The 19,486-nt window shown below is 40.1% G+C and overlaps 1 protein-coding gene across 1 annotated transcript in view; it reads left to right on the top strand.

Moving 5' to 3' along the window:
* atxn1a (ataxin 1a) overlaps window positions 1-19,486 on the top strand; it is an 83,017-nt gene that overhangs the window by 38,099 nt on the left and 25,432 nt on the right. The window lies entirely within an intron of this gene.

Below are 19,486 nucleotides of genomic sequence, written 5' to 3'. Positions count from 1 at the left end.
TAATCATCAAAATTAAACGAAATAAACATTTGAAATATATGAGTTTGTATGTAATGTATGAATATAATATACAAGTTTCACTTTTTAAATGGAATTACTGAAATCAATCTACTTTTTCATGATATTCTAATTTTATGACCAGCACCTGTATACAGTTGAGCTTTTTCATCACGATGGCTTTAGTCAACAAGCGCTCGCTGTGGTTGTGTAATGCACACCGGCTGTAGTATGTTTAAGGCGATATGATCAAGGACTCCGCCTGGCTTCTTACCTGCAAAGGTTTTATTGTATTTACAGTGTTATCTCTAACCTAACCTTGGCCACTTTCTTCACTCTTTCATAAGAGGGGAGCAAATCTGCAGTCCGGCCCAAAACGAGAAAGAAGACAGTCAGCATAGTTTTACTTCCCTTGGCTCAGGCAAAAAAAAACAAAAAAAAACAAGTTGAATATTCATCATGAGAAGGAAACATTAGCATCAGTGCTTAGTTATTAAGGAAGACAAACGGGACTGATAAAAAGATGAAACTTGTTCAGTAAAAGCTGCAAGATATGACCTGTTAGCATTTTCATTGTGACCTCAGTAGCCATTCAAATTCAAATTAATGGAAATACATTCATCCACGCACCAACAAACATGTTATTTTGTGTTGGGGAATGTAGGCTGTTGTTGCAACATAAGTACTGGTGCTGCCAAGCAAAAAGAAAATGCTTTCCAAAGTGATATCAGGAGCTAGTTTGAGTTTAGGTTTCGGTTTTATGGTGTCACCTCATACTGACTCGGTGTTATCACAACACAGCTTTTTACTGATAAGTCTGGATCTGACAGAGTGAGACCTCGGGCTAAACCAGTATTATTTCCCCAAAAGGTTCCCACAAAATGATTGTGGTTGATAACAGTTGCTTCCTAATAGTTGTTTTCCCCCCCTGCTGATATGTGTAAATGTCTTGATAGGAATAAAAAAATAAAAAGACAGATAAAGGAGCTCCATCTGCTTTTCTCAAACGTTGTGACTTCTTCTGCTCAGGTGCGACTCACAGGTGGGAGAACCCGTCTCACATCGACGCGGTCTCGTGCAAAAAGGAAGAGCGGACCCTGGTTTCATTGTCGTGGCGGATTTAATGCTGCCGAACAAGTTCAGAAATGATCAGATGGATAACAAACAAACTTGGCCCCGTCGTGAACTTGAATTGACAAAAAAGGGTGATTACATAAAGTTTGGCAACGTGTTGTCCCTCTTCTCTCCTCGCCGCTCGTTCTCAACCAACGGATCTGGTTCATTCCTCTATTAGGGGTGTGTGTCTGCACGCAGTCACGTCATGCTTTGTACAACTAAACACAAACGTTCACAGTGCATAAACAAGAATGCTCTGGGTTTCATGTGTGGAGAACACTGGGGTCCCATTTGGGCACCAGCTCTATTCTAAATGAAGCAGGAGTTGGTGAATTATTGAAGAGCCCGTCCTCTTTCCTCTTCCCCACTTTAGATCTTTGCATCCCTCTTTCTCTAACACAGTCATCATCTCTTGCCCTTCCTTCCTTTTCTTTCCCTAATTCTCTTGTTTAATAAGCGAGTTCAGATTGGTTTGTGAACCAGTGGTGTGGCGTGTGTGTGTGCGTGTGATTTGAGTGATGTTGGTTAATCCAGTGGGGCCCTTTGGGACAGATTTGGCCCATATTACAGCCTGCTATTACTGTGTGTGAAATCTCCCGTGCATTGAGACAGTCGTTATTTACTGCCGCTTGTCATTTCAGCTCCCTCTCCAGCATTCTCCTCGTGCAGCTCCGCCCCGCCCCTGCGACAGCAAACGCAGAAATCGACACAAACGTCCCGGCTCATTTAATTACATTCAGCTCGCCTGACATCTCAGTCTTTCCTCGTTTGAGGAAAAAAACTAGATTGAGCTTGTTGTAAATAGTAAACAGTTTTCAGAACAGTGACAGTAAAAACACACAAGTTGTGGGAGTAAGTCGTCACAAAACGGATAAACCAAAGGTTAGGCTTGTTGGTACTACATCATATACCACCCACCAGTAATGAGACACAGGAACCGGTGGGAAAATACTTTTATTCCATCATCAACCCCCCGTCATTTATCATCCAGAGCTTATCGCTGACAACGACTCTGCCCTCTTGCCTTCCTTCCCCGACCGTCACATACGCGCGCTTCCGCACGACTGTTCCTCATCGAGAACGCCCATGAGATGATTGACCAGGGCATATACGTGCCTTTTGTTTGTATAGATTTGGTGTCATGTGTCACTACTTAGTGCCAGTTTATGCCTGATTGGAGCAGATGGATATTGTGGTTGAGTGTGGGCAGCGGGATTGGTCTATATCCTGTTTCTATGACAAGAGCTGATGAATGGTGTGCTGATAACGAGCCGGTCTCTGCAGGGAATTAATGCTATGTCGAGTATGTCTTATAGCCGCAACTGTGTTCTTTTGCAAACTGTTTAAACAGAGAGGGGGAAAAAACAGACTGATCTCTGTCTGTAAAGTCACTGCAACTGTTACTAGATGTATTTTGGTCATAAATTTAACGTTTGGATTGTCAAAATGTGGAAAGAAGTTTATTTAGAAAATAACACATCACTGACTTTTGACTTGGAGCACTGATTGATGATTAAATTAATATTTAGACCCTTAGTTACCAATAGTTGGCATCATTCATGGTGCTACACGAAGCAGGCCTGTATAAATATGGTAGCTGCTGGTTTGTTGACCTCGAAGAGGGAACTCTAACCCTTTAAAGCTACATGGCTTTATGTCAGCTGGAAGCTTCTTCTCTGAATAACTTGTTTATACTCAGTTAGCGGCGTGTAGGTTCCTTTGATCTGGTGCTTCTGATTAAGAACACTTTTTGTGTGTCTGACCTGTGCAGACCGCACGACGGTCAAAAAAAGATGGAGAACGAAGCGAGAACGTCTCCTCCAGGAGGACGAGCAGATGACCTCCCCGGAGGTCCAGGCGAGGTGCCGACGGTTCTTCCTGCTGAAGGTCCTGCTTTGTTCCTTCTTGGTCAGAGGTGTAGTCCTGCTGGTATTTGGTTACGTTTATCAGAAAATGACTGGGCAAATGGTGCAAGTGCATAACCTTTTAAAGCACAGGCTCTCCGCATTTTTAAGATTTTTGTGACATTTGGAACAGTCACTGTTTGCAACAGACAGAATAAATCTCCACCAGCAGTTATTATGTAACTTTTGATCATCTTTTTAATTTATATGTATATTTTCCCACACCTGCTTTAATCTTTTCCTCTAAGAGCATTATTTTTATTCACTTCTATGGGTTAAAAATATACAATGCATCTACAGTCTTATTCTATGTTTTTGACGCATCACCATTTTGATTTATCAGATTTGGCTCAAGAAAATTGTGAAGTGTGTTTTTCTGTGTTTTATGAAAACCCCGTGACCAAAAGATTTGTCATTTAATTAAGCAGTTAGCAAGTAATTACTCATACAAGTGGTGTAATTAATTGGCTCTATTGTAGACCACAAACAGTTGTGTAAAGTTCAGCTTTGAATCAAGAAAGGTTTCCACCGTGGGCCTGAGTGGGTTTTCCTTCTCCACCTGTTTTCTCCCTGCTCAGCAGTATTACACGACCTTCATTGGTCCATATGTTTATGAGTTCCCTGTTTGGTATTTTTCCGTTGGCTAACTTCAAAAAAATTTTTTTAAATCTAATCCACAGCAGCCTTAGTTTTAGTCTTATGACAGTCTGAGTCATAAACTGTTACTCAGCTGATATGAAGAAAATGTTTTATAAGCTTGCCTGGGTGTTTACAGCCTTTTAATTTAGTGTTTTGTTTTATTGTTTCATTCAAGTTGCAGCTTTCCCCCCAAAACCTTTCGAGATACGATTTAAAAGGAGACCAATTGAAAAGAGGGCAGTTTTTTTTTTTCCTCCGCACACCCATTTGCATGAGTGAACGCACACACGCCTCATTACGAGATCCCCGAGGATTTTTTTTTTTTTGTGGAAACTATTTCCTGTTTGGGGCTGTGGGGCGAAGGGAAGTAGTGAGGATGAAACGTGACGTAGCGACAGCAGCGGCCTTCCTGTGGGCTCTGCCAGAACCTGGGTGTTACCCAGATTTATTTTTTTTTAATGGACCGACTGTGGAGCTGCCGTAACCAGCGGAGCCGTCGTACAAACAGGACATTTTGGCAGCACATAAATTACTTTTGTTCCCAATTTTCAGATCAATTTGTAAGTGCTGGTAAACACGTATGATGAGTCTTAGTGATGTAGGTCTGTGCCAATCATTCATTTATTCTTTTTTTGAACTTCGCTTGCTGATTTCTTGCTTGTTCAAACTCTGTAGCTTTTTAATATATTCACTCATCATTTAGTTGCTGCTCTATATAATAAAACAGTATATAATTAGTTTTTATTATGGTGAATTTTATAAAAAAAATAAAAAAAGATATCAATTTTAAACTGATGGAGTCTTTAATTTGGTCTAACAGATTTTAGACTTTTGCCTTTTTGAGTTTCCTCTCTGTAGGCCTAATACTTCACACTATATGGCACTTATTTTGTATTCATTAAGTGAGTCCACATGTTCGCACTCATTTTATTATTAATGTGGGTGTTTTGTATCTGACAAGCGGAAGGAATAATAACTAATATATCCTACACCAGTTTAAAAGTTGCTGTTATCGCGTTCGAAGCAGCAAAAACATACTTTATTCTGTTTGTCTTACCTTGTCATAAAGATGGGAATCTAAATTATTTACTGAAATAACTCCAACGTTTTTAGTTTTGTCCTAACGGAGCTGCACATCAGAGTGATGGCGACGAAAGTGTCAGATCAAGTTGTGTGTTCAGGAAGTAATTATCCACAGCGAACAAGGTGATGCTTGATGAGGAGAAAAGAAAGTTGGAATTCATTGTTGCACAAAGTGAGATGTGAGCTCGGCTGATTTCCTCTTCAGGTGTGAAGACGAGCTAAAAACAGAAGACATGTAACACCTTTCTGGCTATGGGGAGCTTATACATTCATCCTGAGTCAAAAATACAGGAACACACGCACTGCTATACTCAGTATACACTTTAATGTTTCCTAAATTAATGGTATACTTTAAAAGATTATAGTTATTACTGTTCGGATATTTATCCCCCTCTGCTGAAAGGTGAAGGCAGATGATAATGTGCATGTGCTCGTGTGTCTGTTAGCAAAATATCTCATGAATCTCTGAACAGATTTGAATGAAATTTAAAAGAAACTAATCATTGGATTTACATTCACAGCTGATTAATTTTTAGAGCCAACCCACTTTAAGATGGCTGCCACGTTTTGTCAATATTAGGCAGCACCAAAATAACTTTACCTCAGTAAATTTTACAAATATTGAGCGTTGTAGTAACTGGGAAGCGTTCACAGCACATCCTCCGAGCGTGACATCAATATGATGTGCATTCTTCCAAGGAAGGCTAGGCTTTAATGGTAGAAGATTGGATTTTTCTTTAAGCAGACTACCTGTTAGTCTGCACAGGACCGGTGTCAGTGCTTCTGCTTGCATGAATATATGTCGAACTGCTGACAATCAGAACACCATCTGGATGTTTTACAGTTTTGATTGAGAGTCAGATGTTCCTCATTCTATTTTGATCGACGGAGAAGTCACAGATCAGCGGCAGCGGGGATGGTGAAAGATAAAGTCTGGTAATTAAAAAGAAATCCATTGCCAGTTATCATACAATGTGGTGCCAGCACTTGCCGTCACAGTTTGTTTGACTCTGATATATGCAGAATAAAAAAAAAAAAACAACACCAGTTTCCTCAAAATAGACTAGAAAGCCTCTCCATAGCAACAGTTAAGCGCTGACTCGGAGTTGATGGAGTGGATTTTCTCAGCACCATATTTACGTGTGTGTGTGTGTTTGTATGAGCTGTATGTCTTCATCTGAGTGTGTCATTGCTTAATTGTGAGGATCTGGTGTTTTTGATTGAGTCGGTGTTTGCAGGAACTCACAAGTCTTCATTCTCAGCGGATAAACCATATAGGACTGACTACATGTGTGGAAAATATATATATATATACGTAAAATAAAATAACATTATCGACAGTAGGGAGAATCAACAGAATAGCATGAATTTCCATCAGTCTTTCACAAAAAAACATTCAGTTCCTGCAGAGTACGCAGGCTCCCTTTAATTCACATGAACCCAGCAACCTAACTACTGTTGACGATTTTGTATCTATTTGTAGCTGCAGGGTGGACACAAACGCACAGAACAGCATGTGTGCAGACACACACCCACAAACAAACACACACATATACAATGTGTAGCGTCAGGCACAATACACGGTTGCAACTCTCCAGATGGCGGGAGCCACCCACTCACTGCCAGTTGTTATACAATATGTATTGTATAACAGCACGGAGCAACAAGCTTCCCCACACCTCCACCCAGCCTCCCTAAAACTACACACACGGAAAAGAATGTCACACACTCGGTCTTCATCCACATTTGTGCTGAAACACAGGGAAATTTCAGAGAATTGGACTCTTGGGCTAGTCCTCCTGCTAGTCAGTCAGCCGGATGATCAGACCACAAGACAGCTGGCCAGCCAGTGAGACAGATAATACATTTGTCTGTTTGCCAGAGATGCAGCTGTGTTCTGAGTCACTCAGCTGTTCAGTAAACCAAGCTGCCAGCCGTACGAATGCATGAGATGCAGGAAACTTATCAACCAACTAGTTTGAAGCATTAACGTGGGACTGTAGGGCACGCAAGGATTACAGGTGTTTCACTCTGTTGTGAGGTTTTATTAACTGTACTCAGCTGCATATAGAGGAAAAATAAAGTAAGTGTGTGTGTGTGTGTTTCTGTCTGTTTCTGACTCTCCCTTTGCCGGACTGGTGTGTCTGTTTTATCTCAGTTTAACTTTGTTTATTTATTTCTGGTGTCTTTGAGTCACCACCCATGTTCTCCCCTTTCTATTCATTTGTCTTTCCTCCTCCTTCCCCTTTCCATCGCTCCAGTGTTCTTTGTGTTTGTTGTTTTTCCTCCGTTTTCAGCCTTTAATCAAACTCTTCATTTCCTTACTTTCCATAAGACGGCGCCGCGTTGTTTGAGCAACAGTCTGAACTTTACCACCGCGTGGTTAGTCGATGTTTTGTCTGTGACTCGGTAATTACGCCGTTCTTATCTAGTCTGGTATAGATGCTGAGGAATGTAACCTTTTCAGCTGACTTCCTCGTGTAGACACTAAGCAGGTGTGTGTGTGTTTTGTGTGAGTCTCGACCTTTTTCTTTACGAGCATTCCTTTCCTCTGCGGATGGCAGTCGAATTATGTTGGTATTCCTTTTTTATGAATTACTGACTGCAATGGATGCATTTTTAATATGTCTTTATTGTTGATATACAGCAGTCACGAGTAGCACAGAAACAGGAGGTGTGTGAGAAAGTTTAGAAGATTATAAATGTTGACATATTTATTTCATTTCAAAGTACTCCCCTTAAACAGTGATGTACATCACCCAGGACTCAGGTCATACTTGGGATGAACCATAAGAGTCTGACCCCAAATTTGACAGAATATCCAGTTCTGCTTCAAACTGAGATCATGATATGGATTATCTCTGGCTACAATCAGAGACCAGAGCTAATCTTCAATAAAGGAGCTTTAAGATACCAAGAAAATGCATCACATCAACCAAAAGCATCCTTGTTCTGCTGTGACATTTGACGTATCTGAGGGTGAACATTCAATGGAAACCAGCTGATCTCTTCATAAATTAACTCCAAGTTCACTTCTTTTAGATTTAAGGGTTGTTATCGCAACTGAATGCTGGGGATTCAAAAATGGGTCGCGAGGGGTCTAAAAAAGGTTAGTTTGCTCTACGACAAAATGTTTTTTATTAGTATGTACTTTTAAATCTTTAGCATAAATATTGGTCTCTTATTGTGCCCTAAATATACTCTACACAGTAACAGGGCCTGTTGCTATTGTCAGAATTTGTTCACAGGAAATAAAAAAAAAATAAAACAAAACAATGTCCGCCATGTTTTTTCCCTCTTATATTATTAAATGCATACAGGTGTAAAATAGCGGGATTCCCAGTTCCACATTTTCCCTCCCAAGATGCTTTGCATGCAGCAGAAGTTACCAGGAGAGGCCGAAGCAGCTCGGAGAGCTGGTAACCTTGTAAAGAGTGAGCGTGTGGGCACGTCATGCGTGTTTTCCAGGACGGAAGTCGATCTGTCTCTGTAAACTCTTCCTACGCTCCACACTGCTGCCTCTTCAGTACCAAATAATCTTGCTGCGAACGTCCGCGGGGATCTCACCGATATTAAGTGATTCATTTGGGGAAATTCAGCGAAATTATTTGCGGCACCTGCATCGTAATGCTTACTGAACAGTTTAGTTTGTCTGCCTCTGTTATTTTTTTCCCCCTCTCTTTCAGTCATCCTGATTCTCTCCTCCGTCATCCCTCATCCTCTGACTGTTCTGTTTTCCTTTTCAAGTTTCCCTCCTGGCTGGTACAGCTCTGTTTTTACAAGCATTAAGAGAGCCATATTGAAAAAGTGTAATAAAAGCTCTCTGGGAGTCGTTCAGCATGTCCTTCCAATCAAGGGCGGTTGATGCACGCTGAATCAATAATGTTCTAACTCTTCTTAAAAACCACCGACACATATACACGCAGCTGCAGTTAACACACTTTCTCTGTCTAGGTGTACACTAACTTGTGTGCTTGTGTGTTTCTGTGTGAACAAGCCCAAAGCACTGTGTGATGATGTAACGAGACACGAAGCAGAGCAAACTGAGGAATCCCCTAAATACACACACGTACGCTCACACACTCTCTGCTTTATATTTACTGAGGTCGCATTAGGAGTGAATGGAGCATATAGGAAAGTCCCTCCAGCCAAACACTTAAGCTTTCCCTTTGCTGGATTTCCTGCAATAAAATGCTACTGTAGCTCCCCTCTGTGCTCTGGCCTTCAACCTCCGCACACACACACACACACACACACACACACACACACACCATAGTAAATCACGTCTTTTTTCTGTCCAGGACTGTAACTCTGAACGACAGCAGTGCCTGCGTTATGATTCATGCTCAGCAAAGAGGCGATTCGCAGGGCTTACCTTGGCTTACTGCACGGCAGATGTTATAGAAAGTTGAGCAAGATGGAGACAAAACTGTGAAGCTACAGCGAGGTGAAGATCAGGTAAAGATCAGAGAAAATAAATAAAAGAAGCAGCTGGGGAAAAAAAAGAGGAAACAAACAAAAAGGGGAAATAAAGAAACTCCACCTCTACAGTAAACTTTCTACAGAGATAAAAAACTTTAATTTCACCTTTTCATTTAGAGCTTTATTCTCTGCAGAATCTAAATCCAAACAAATCCTAATAAAATGGAAACCGATTCTGCTCTTTGGAGTAAGTGATTGTTAGAAACAGTGGAATGTCGTGCTGACTTTTTACCTTAAGGAGGATACAGGCTGTATGGGTGTGTGTTTTGTTTATGAATTCAATAAAATATCACCTTCTCGACGCAGAGGACAGAATGTGAACTCGCAGCCACGAGTGCTCTCTGTCCTATAAAGCGAAAATCCCTGACAGCGAGCCAAGCTCATCAGCGAGTGCCCAGTCATTGTGGTGATGTCATTCTCTCCATCCTTCCCACACACACACATAAAAACCATTAAGTTTTATTCCACATTTAGGACGTTCGGTATTCTGATTATGGGTGGTTTATCGCCATTGTGTTTGAGCAGACATGTTGCTGTTTCCTTCTTGAACCCCCCGTCCAAACGGCTTTTATTTTTAGATTAAAGGCATAGTTTGGGTCAGCCAGGCATACCACAGATTGTTATCCTCAGGAAAGCTCGGGAATACCTGGAAACTATTTGCTTTGTGCAAATTGTCTCCAACTATTCCAAGTATTTGAGTCCGGAAATGTTTAGACTCTGTAACAAGTTTAAGTTCATAACTCTGTTTAATTCTCATTTGACCACACAAATTGGTCAAATTGGGACATATCAGGACCAGACTTTAAATGGGGTGTTATGGTGTACTCACAAAGGCACTCACAGTGTCTTGTGAGTTCATTAAAGCCTTTATAGTAATAACATTCATAATGTGTAGATGAATGTTATTCTGATGCGTTATATTTGGGATCATGGTAGATTTTCCTTAACCTACATCATAAAAATGGTGTTACACAAAATTGTAAACTCTGGCAAACATGTTGCTTCTGTTTAAATAAATCAGTAAAAAGTGATGGTATAGTAGCTTTTTGAAGGAAGGGAGTTATTTTAACCACAGTCTTTTGAGACTTTAAAATAAAGTTTAAAACAGAACTTCAAATGTAGCGGTAGGGGTAACCCTACCAAATGGGATTCAGCCTTAGGTTGACAATTTCATAATTAGTTTTTTTATACACAGATTCAGGTATTCCTCCAATATTTAGCCATCATCATTATGAAATTAAAAGATCTGATTTGGGTCAAAACAACATTTTCTTTCACTGCAAGCGAAAATTGCTGAGGTTAAACTCGAGCGTTGGTCCTGGCGCGAGCGAGGTGGACCCTCAGCATAGTGGAGCTGCCAGATGGGCTACAGCTGCCGTGGTTGTTTTCCTGAACAATACCGTGCCACTACTGACAAATTAATATGGCTACACAGCTGGAGTGGCACCAGAAAAGTTGTAAAGGAATTACAATTTTTTTTAAACACAAAGTTTCAACTATCTGCTGTGGCTTTCAGTGATTTTTGTAAGTTTATGTAACATTTGCAATAATTTTACCTCCGTGAGTTCGGATCAGGACTAGAATCCGAACTCTGTCCTGCTGCTGTTTCTGTTTTTATTACTGATTCAGCACAAGGCAGGTTACAAACCTTGGGAGCAAATACATTAGAAGTGGGCCGATCAACAGTTTAATATACTCTGAGAAAACAAAGTGCAAATCAACATAAACAATATATGATCTCAGGATCCCCTTTTCTGGTAAATAATCCCCCCTGTCCAATCTCCAGCTCACTGAAAAATCTCCTGCATTATGTGAACATGTAATTATCTAAATCTTGATTAAATGGATGACTCAAGAGAATGAACACAAAGGGGTTTTTGTAACAGGAACAGATGAAGCGACGAACTAACTCAAATAATGAGGTAAAAACAAAAGTGTGCAGAAGGCTTAAATGACTTTGTGTCCTCAGCTTGTTGTGTATAATCTGAATCAAACATGGAGTCAGTGTAATGGTCTGGGCATGCACTGGTTCCAGTCATGTTGGGTCGCTGTGTAAATTGATGTGACAGAAGACAGAAGCACTTCATAGGACTCATTCACAGCTCATGAAAGCAGCCAGGACAATTTTCGAAAGTAAACAATTTGTCAGATTTTAGCCTGATTCCATTTGGTTAAAACAAACATCTGGGCGCTTAAGTTCTTGCTGGATCACCATCACTGATCTGAACAAGACAAACCATTAATAATTTTGTTGGTACATCATGACATTCCTTTGCTGCGATAAGATGAAAGGTGTGTTATGGAATAGATAATTCGTAGATAGATAATTTTGCCTATTTTTATCTGAGATTCTGAGCTGTAAGATGCAAAAAATGGATCTCTGCTAATTGCAACATGTCATTGTAAACAAAAATAAACATCTGAACACACCGCAGAATATGCAGACCCCTGTGAACTTGTGCTGCGTGTAATCGAAAGTAGCACCATGCATTTACTGTCAAAGGGATGTCACTTCGCATGCCCACAGCGTTTGTGGGAGAGAAAAAAATAGCATGATTAGCCAGCGCGAGTTCCTGTAATATATGCAAATAAATCCATGAGAACTTGGGTGAAAGTCTGCGTATGCACAGTACAGTTAGGACGTAAATGTTGCACATTACTCAGGAACACTGGGTGTATTAATAGATGTGGCACAGTGGGGAAAAAAAACACTATTACACCTTTTACTTGGCTGCATGTGTGTGCAGATTTAGGTGTAAAAAAAAGAAAAACGTCTTTGAGTTGGCTCATTCACTGTTTCAGTTATGAAAGATACAAAGTAAAATGGCGTTATAGGTTTGTACTTTTGAGTCACTTAGGCTCTCAGTAACATTTGACTCTGTAATCATATCATTACAAAACCTTCAGACCCTCAATTATTAATTTGTCAATATCCAGGGAATTCATTCGGCAACTGTGTGTGTGTGTCGCGTCGTCACCGTCTTCTTTGTGAGAGGCTGCTAATGCCCTTTCAGTTAACCAGTTGAGCATAAAGTAACTGCGTGTCAAACATTCTTCGAGTGCTCATTTGACAAGTGTATTCAGCGTTCATGGGCCACGCATGAGTAAACCGCCTCTGAAAGCCACGGCATGGAGCTATAGAATACACAAGCGTGGGAGGAAGAGAGGGAGAGAGAGAGAGATATAACCCAAAGACAAAAGTAGGAAGGTCAGATGAGGAGAAAGGAAGAGGCAGAGAGCCTCCAGCCAAAGTAAGAGACAAAAACGGACGAGTTTGAATGACAGCAGCAAAAAAAAAAAAAGAAAAATACAAAGGAGATGAGAGAATAAAGAGGTTTGTGAAGAGAAAGCCTGAGATGAAGACAAAATGCAGGCGAGTGGGAGAACCGAGGGGGAAACTGAGTTAACAAGGCATGTGAGGATATTATTTCTCCAGCTCAAGCAGATACATTAACAACCAAAGCTAATAATGAGTCTGAGACGGGTAGTAAGGTACAACTCCTAATTTGATGAGTGAATCTCAACCTCTGAGCTTTGAGGAGAAACACACTGACATGTTAAGATTTAAATTTCCTGCAGCTTGACAAGATCTTGTTTGACTGATTGCCCATTGGGCTGCTTGTTTTTCATGTTTTTGTGAAGTGATTGGATTCGAAAACCTGAGGCGCAGCGTTAATTAATGCCTTTTAGTCTGATGTGTTTGCTGAAAAATATCCTCAGTTTGAATTTGGAGGTTTTATTTTTCTCTCGTAATTTGAATGTGACGACATTGTAGACTGCTTCTGCAAACATGTCTAACCTACTTTAGAGTTAAATTGTTTTCCTAACAGTTTCATCATCCTGTTTTTCATGCCATCGGTTCTTCGCCGCCTGACTCAGCCATTTTCCCTCCTGTCTCCTGTGTCTCTAAGTTTGGAGTGTTATCACTGCTTTAGTTCAGACGAGGAAGGTGCAGAACTCGTCTCCCGGTGGAGCATAAAGTGTGATTGCCTGTGTGTGTGTGTGTGTGTGTGTGAGCGCACCCCACTAGTATTGCTAACAGTATCTCAGGAGTTATGCATTAGTCTTTGAAGATCTGAAAATAAAGCAGAAAGACAGAGAGAGAAACTCAGTTGAAGTTCTTTTTTCTCTTTCGTCAGATTCGGCCTCAACCCGGCTTATTTCTTTATTTTGTGGATAGTTTTTTAAATTTTCTTCTTTTGTTTGCTGCCTGCACTGATCTGTCTTGGTATCTTTTTTTATTTCTGTCTATTTTTTTTATTATTATTTATTTTGAACTCAAAGGGGATCAGTTTTTATTCTGCATTGCTTTTAGCGACTCTTTAGTTTTCCCTTTCACCCGCAGACAGAGACTGCTGAAATGTTACAACCTGATGTACATTTTGGCTGATGTGACTGTTGTCAGAGAAAGAAAGGAAGAAGTTGTCTCATCGCTCTTTACCACGCGCCTCTTTCTGAGATGCTCAGTTTAATCACAAGTTCCCCATTTTTGAGAAGGCCACAGTCACAAAGACACTTTATGGGAAAACTTGCTGTGCATGATTTCTTCTTCTTTTTTGTGTTATGTGTTTTCATTAGAACAAAATCTTCTTCAAGCAAAACTAAAACTTGCTGAAGAGACAAAAACGTCAACTCTGTGTTGCTGAGACAAAACTCTATTTAATCTCTTACACAACTTTAATTTATATAAATCACAAAGTCAGTATCATTAAAGCCTTTTCTATAATTCTGTTGTCTTTAAATAACACATTATTAGTCAGTTGGATAAAGGAATTCTTTTGGAAAATTACCTAAATTATTGTCTTTTTTTAAAAGTGTTTTTTTTCCTGTTTTTGATCAGCACTTTGGGAGATTTGGACGTTATTATAGCTGGACTTAAAATCTGTCTCTCACATAGAAACCATGCTGATTTTCTCTTTTGTTCCCATAAAGTCTCTCATTGACTTAAGACTAGAGTTTCTAACAGAGGACAATAAAATGAGAGCTTTGAGTAAATTTCAGTACTTTATTACAAAACAAAAAGTAAAACTGATGTTCTAGTTGTCTCAGCTGGTATTTATTAATCATCAGGTCCTGTTTGTCTGTTTTAGTCTCCTAAAAACCCAATAAGTTTTGGTTTCCCAGGTGACATCAGAGAAGGCCGAGTCCTGATTGTTTTTTGTGACGTGACGGTAGTATTGTGTCTCCCCTGTTCGCTTCTCAATGGGAGGTCATCTGAGAAGAAGGACAGTGTGTGCGTTTGTAGGACTGGCAACTTGATAAGCGACACGCGAGAAGCTGAATGGTATATTTTCTTACAAGTCTGTCAAGGCTGCTGCTGGAAAATAAAAAAAAAAGTACCTAAATGCTCATTGAGAGACAGAGCAGACTGTATTCTCCTGATATAATCTGTCTGATATCATTATAGAAATACTAAAACAAAGAAAAAAATGTAATTCAGTGTCTGTGATAGCCTGCAGGTAGTGTCCTTGTTCTCCATCGAGGAGTCTGAGCAAGTAGTCGTGGTAAATGCACTCGACAGGTGTCATGCACTTGTATGCTGTGTGTGTATGTAAATCTTTGGACGTTTTCCAGTTCACCTGTTACTTAATAGTCATGACAATGAGTTTGACAACAGCCAGTTATGTCACAAAGTTGCTCCTGCAACATGTATCCCACCTCTTTTAATGCTTCAAGCTGTGAACTGCAGGGCTGAGCTAGAACACACACACACACACACACACACACACACACACACACATTCACACAGGCATAAACAGTGGCAAGGTCCAATTGTCTGGTTGCCGGGCATTCAGCTCACCGCAGTCGACCATAACAGCCTCGTCTCCATCAATCAGCGATAGAGTGCTCCACTCTAGTAATGGTGTCATCACACACATACAGACACACACCCCCGCACACGCACAATGTGTGACCACTCACAGCACTTTTATCTCATCCTCTTTGTTTTGACCTTGGTGTGCTCATAGCTATGTGTGCCCGCGCTGTCTGAGTGTGAGCAGAGTGCAAGAGGAACGAGTTTTGATTGCTTTGCAAAATATTGCAGGGGAGGAAGCAAATTTGCCTCTTATACAAGGCACATAAATCTTGCATGCATCATGTGTAATACATGCACACACACCTTAAAGGACTAGATGTCTCACTGATAGTGAAATATCCAGTCCATCGAGTCTGAAAGAGGAACGAAGTTCACTCACTGTACAGCACTTATATGATCACACTTTAAGAGAAACTCTGCAATTCAATAATTAGCACCTTTGTAGCCAACATATGCAGATTATGTTGTAACTTTATTTCATGAACTGCTTTCACATTGTTTTGAGATTGTTTTAGGACGGCAACGCTTTGGTCTTTTTCCCGCTCAGAGTAGCCGTTAGCTTGTCAATTCAGTCAAAATTAAACTCTGTTTCTCCAAACTGAGGCTGTTTAGAGAACTATCTGCAACAGGTAAGATGGTATTTATTTTCTACCTTTCTACAGAACCACAATTCAAAACATCTGAACTATCCCTTTAATGCCATGATGTGATTGAAAGAACATAACAAGCCATACAATGTAAAGGGCATTTTTAAATTGTAAAAATTTGAACCTGGTGGTAACTCCAGACAACAAACAGTTCTAAGAATGGGGCTCATTTTGTTGAGCTTTGATGCTAAGTTCGCTTCATGCAAACAGACCCGAAGCATCAGAAGAGATAAAAGAAAAGTCTTGAATGGAGTGCCTGCAGCAGCTCTTCAAATTAGCAGTCCGTACAGGCTGAGAGGATGCTTGTCTCGTAACAGAGCTTCCTTAAAACGATCAACATGTGTGACGTGTTGGAATTGGAACTGGCACCTTGCTACTCCCGAACACAAACACGTAAGTGAATTTACCTTCAGGAGACCCAGATTTAGGCCCAGATTCTGAGTCCAGCTGCGCTTTTGCCAGCTGGTGGGGCCGGGGGCCAACACACCGAGGTGAAGAGAGAGTGGCGAGAACAGTAACCAGCAAATCATAGCCAATTAAAAATGTTCGGCGCTCTGTGTGTGTGTGTTCGAGTGAATGTATGTGTCCTTGTTTGACTGCCAAGGAGAGGGTTGGCACAGAAAGCCTGCTTCCTATTCTCTCAGCATGTCCTCTTAACGCAGAAGCTTCCACTCAGGCGAACGTTGTTGTACTCCACTGACTTTATTTAGAGCAAACGAGCGCCTGATTTTCCTCTGGGTTGTTTGTGTTTGTTTGTGTTTACACATTCCCACATGCGCATAGAGTTTTATAAAAGCAAAGGTAAGAGAGGGCATGTTGTCTTTAAATCCGGGACAAGAAAAAACTGAAACTGAATGCTTTCAGCTCGCAATCAGTAGATCAGGCATTGTAGTAATGACTCATGAGTAAACACTGTGGGATTTGAATCTGGTCCTTATTAGTTCATTGCTACAAAGTCCCAACCCAAATGCAGTCAGAACAAAAATAAAGGTTTTTGATATTCTATTTATGATTTTCTGTTTTTTTGCAATTATGACTTTTAGCTTTGATTAAATCTCTGACTGATCATTTGCTGCCATCTGTTGAGCAGAGCTGCAGTTTGTCTCCTAATGTGTTTATTAAACAAACGTATTTGATTGAAATAATCAGCTTTTCACAATACGAAACGTCACATTTTCAGGTTACTTTCAGCTCAGGGTTGCTGCAGTTTCTTTATAAACTAACCGGTTAAAAAAGGAGAAACTTATTAGTGATCTTTAGTCATAATCCTCCAAGTTTTTCTTTCGACCTTTTTAACAGGATTCAGACCTGTCCTTATATTAAACATTTTCAGGATAATGTTTTGTTTTTTGTTAAGCCACTTATTAAAATGTTTAATCATAAAAGGCACCTAAACTCAAGAGATGAACCAGAAAACAACTGTGCAAAGAGCCAGTTTTATTGGCCACATTACTATTGGCAGTATTTTACAAAGATACACAATATATTCTTGTATATATTTTTTTTTCATTGAATCTACAGAACAATGGTCAGGTTAATTATTTATTTATTTCTACCAGTAATGAGTTCACCGATGAGCTATCAGCATAAAACATATAGCAGCATATTCAGACAATCAGCAAGGTTATACCTAAGTGAATGTTCATTTACCTGGTGCTTGGTGTCTAAATGTTTTCATTTGTTTTAGCACACCAAAGTGAGAAATCTTCAGAAGAGAAAAAACCCCAACAACTGATAGGTAGCTCACGCTGAGCTTGAGGAGAAAGGTACTTTGAACATTGACCTAGTTCTGAAGTTCTGGTTTCTTTCTGTTCTCGGATATTTAGGACTTTTTACCCGTACTGGACTTGCAGACTAATATAACACGACTTGATTAGCTCGTCTAATCAGCTTTGACACAGAACCATTACTGGGTGATTATGAAAACCATTTATTTTTTTACTCATTACGAAACAGTCCTGTTCTGATCACCTTCAAGCTTCAGAGCGCTCGTTCCTCACTCGTGTTATTGTAAGATTGGGTTGGAGTTTAGGGTTGTGGTTCAGGAAAGCATTTCCTCTTCAGTGATGGTCAGTCATTCAGTCTAAACACACACACACACACACACACACACACACACACACACACACACACACACACACACAGATTCAATGAATTCTTTTGTCTCAAGAAACGAAGCAGCTGTCAGACACTACGTCAGCTCCGGAGGTATTTTGTCTATGTGTACGTGTTCCTGTGAGTGTAACTGTCTGCCATGCTTGTGACAAATCATTTCTAATTGGCTTTGGCGTGGAAAAGTAAGTTTAGACAGAAAACTTTGCAATTTTCTCGTTGTCTGTCACAGAACTTGTAAACGAGCATGTGAATGTTTTTTTTCTGTAACACTATGTTTTCTGTTGAACCCCATACTTAAGGATCCTCCATCAGAAGAACTTGCACAACGAGAAAAGACTTGGCAGCAGCCACAGCGCTTGTAGCTGGACTGCATATTTTTGATACTCTTGGCGAAGAATGAATGCGAAGAATGTGATCACTTAAACAGATGAAGTGATGGTTGAGTGAACAGAAGTATTCAGAGTCTAAATATGCCAGCATGCAGTCGAGCACAGGAGAACATTTGATCCAGATTACCATACATAGCTACAAACTCACATGAATAATTGTCAACCCCATTACTCACTGTGTGAGAATACACAGTGAGTAGCTGCAGCTATTTTTTCAAGTAAATCACTCATTTGGACACCCACAGAGAAGAAAATAAGCATATTCATCTGAAAATAATAACTACCAACAATTTAATGAATATATTTTAAATAGCAATCTTTTTTTGTTACATCCCAGTTGGGTTTTAGAGGCGTTTATGTCACAGAAACAGTGCTACTCAAATTATTCCGTGACCTTAAAAGCAACAGAAATCATTCGATTTGGTTTTGTTTAAGCTTAAACCAGTTTTTGTTGCTGGTAATTATCACAATGATGACAACACTTTGGGTCAAAGCCTTCATGGTTTAATTGGGTTAACGAATTGAGCTGCACAGAGAAATATTTTCCGATGTTCCACAGGGGTTGATTTTTGGTCCTTTTCTCTTTAACCTTTACATGCTTCTGTATCGATGATATTTAGAGCCAAACAGAAATAATTCTGATGTACTGTCAGAGACATAAAGTCTGTTATTATATGTCATCGTCTGTAAAACAGAGTCAGCAGGTCAGAAACTTTGTCATAATTTTGAACTTTAATCTCAGTTTTAACCGTCACAATACAAATATATCAAAAAGTCCGTCTTATTTCAAACAGACTGAGAAATTTGTCTGTACACTGACACTGAGCAGACTGAGCTCCTGTAACTCATTTTACAAGAGTACTAAAGTTATTTTATTGGCTTCTAGTTCAGATTAAAATCACTTTTATTATCCCCTCAGCAGTCTACAAGGCACTTAACACTTTGTCTCCTCAGAACATCTCCGACTCGGACTTGTTTGCTGTCTAAAACCCGATCGAGTCTCTCAGGTTCATCAGGTGCAGTCCTTTTAGCTGCTCCCAGAATTAGATCCAAGTCTGCTGGGAGAACTCCCAAGTTACTGAGGTCCTGCTCTCTGAAACCAGCTTCCTGCTGACCTGAAGTCAGTTCCAGTTGTGCCCACGTTCAAAAACCAACTCACAGCTTTTCTTTTCCCAAAGGCCCAACAATAATAACTGTGTGTTTATGCGTCTCTTCTTCTATATCATTTTCCCACAAAGTTTCTTGTATGTGTTATTATTGCTCTGAAGACATGGTAGATGGATACAGACATATGCA

Source organism: Kryptolebias marmoratus, linkage group LG5 (assembly GCF_001649575.2).
Source record: "Kryptolebias marmoratus isolate JLee-2015 linkage group LG5, ASM164957v2, whole genome shotgun sequence".
In the NCBI taxonomy this organism is placed as follows: Eukaryota; Metazoa; Chordata; class Actinopteri; order Cyprinodontiformes; family Rivulidae; genus Kryptolebias; species Kryptolebias marmoratus.
Note: the sequence above shows the minus strand (reverse complement) of the source record. Positions and strands in the feature narration are given on the sequence as shown.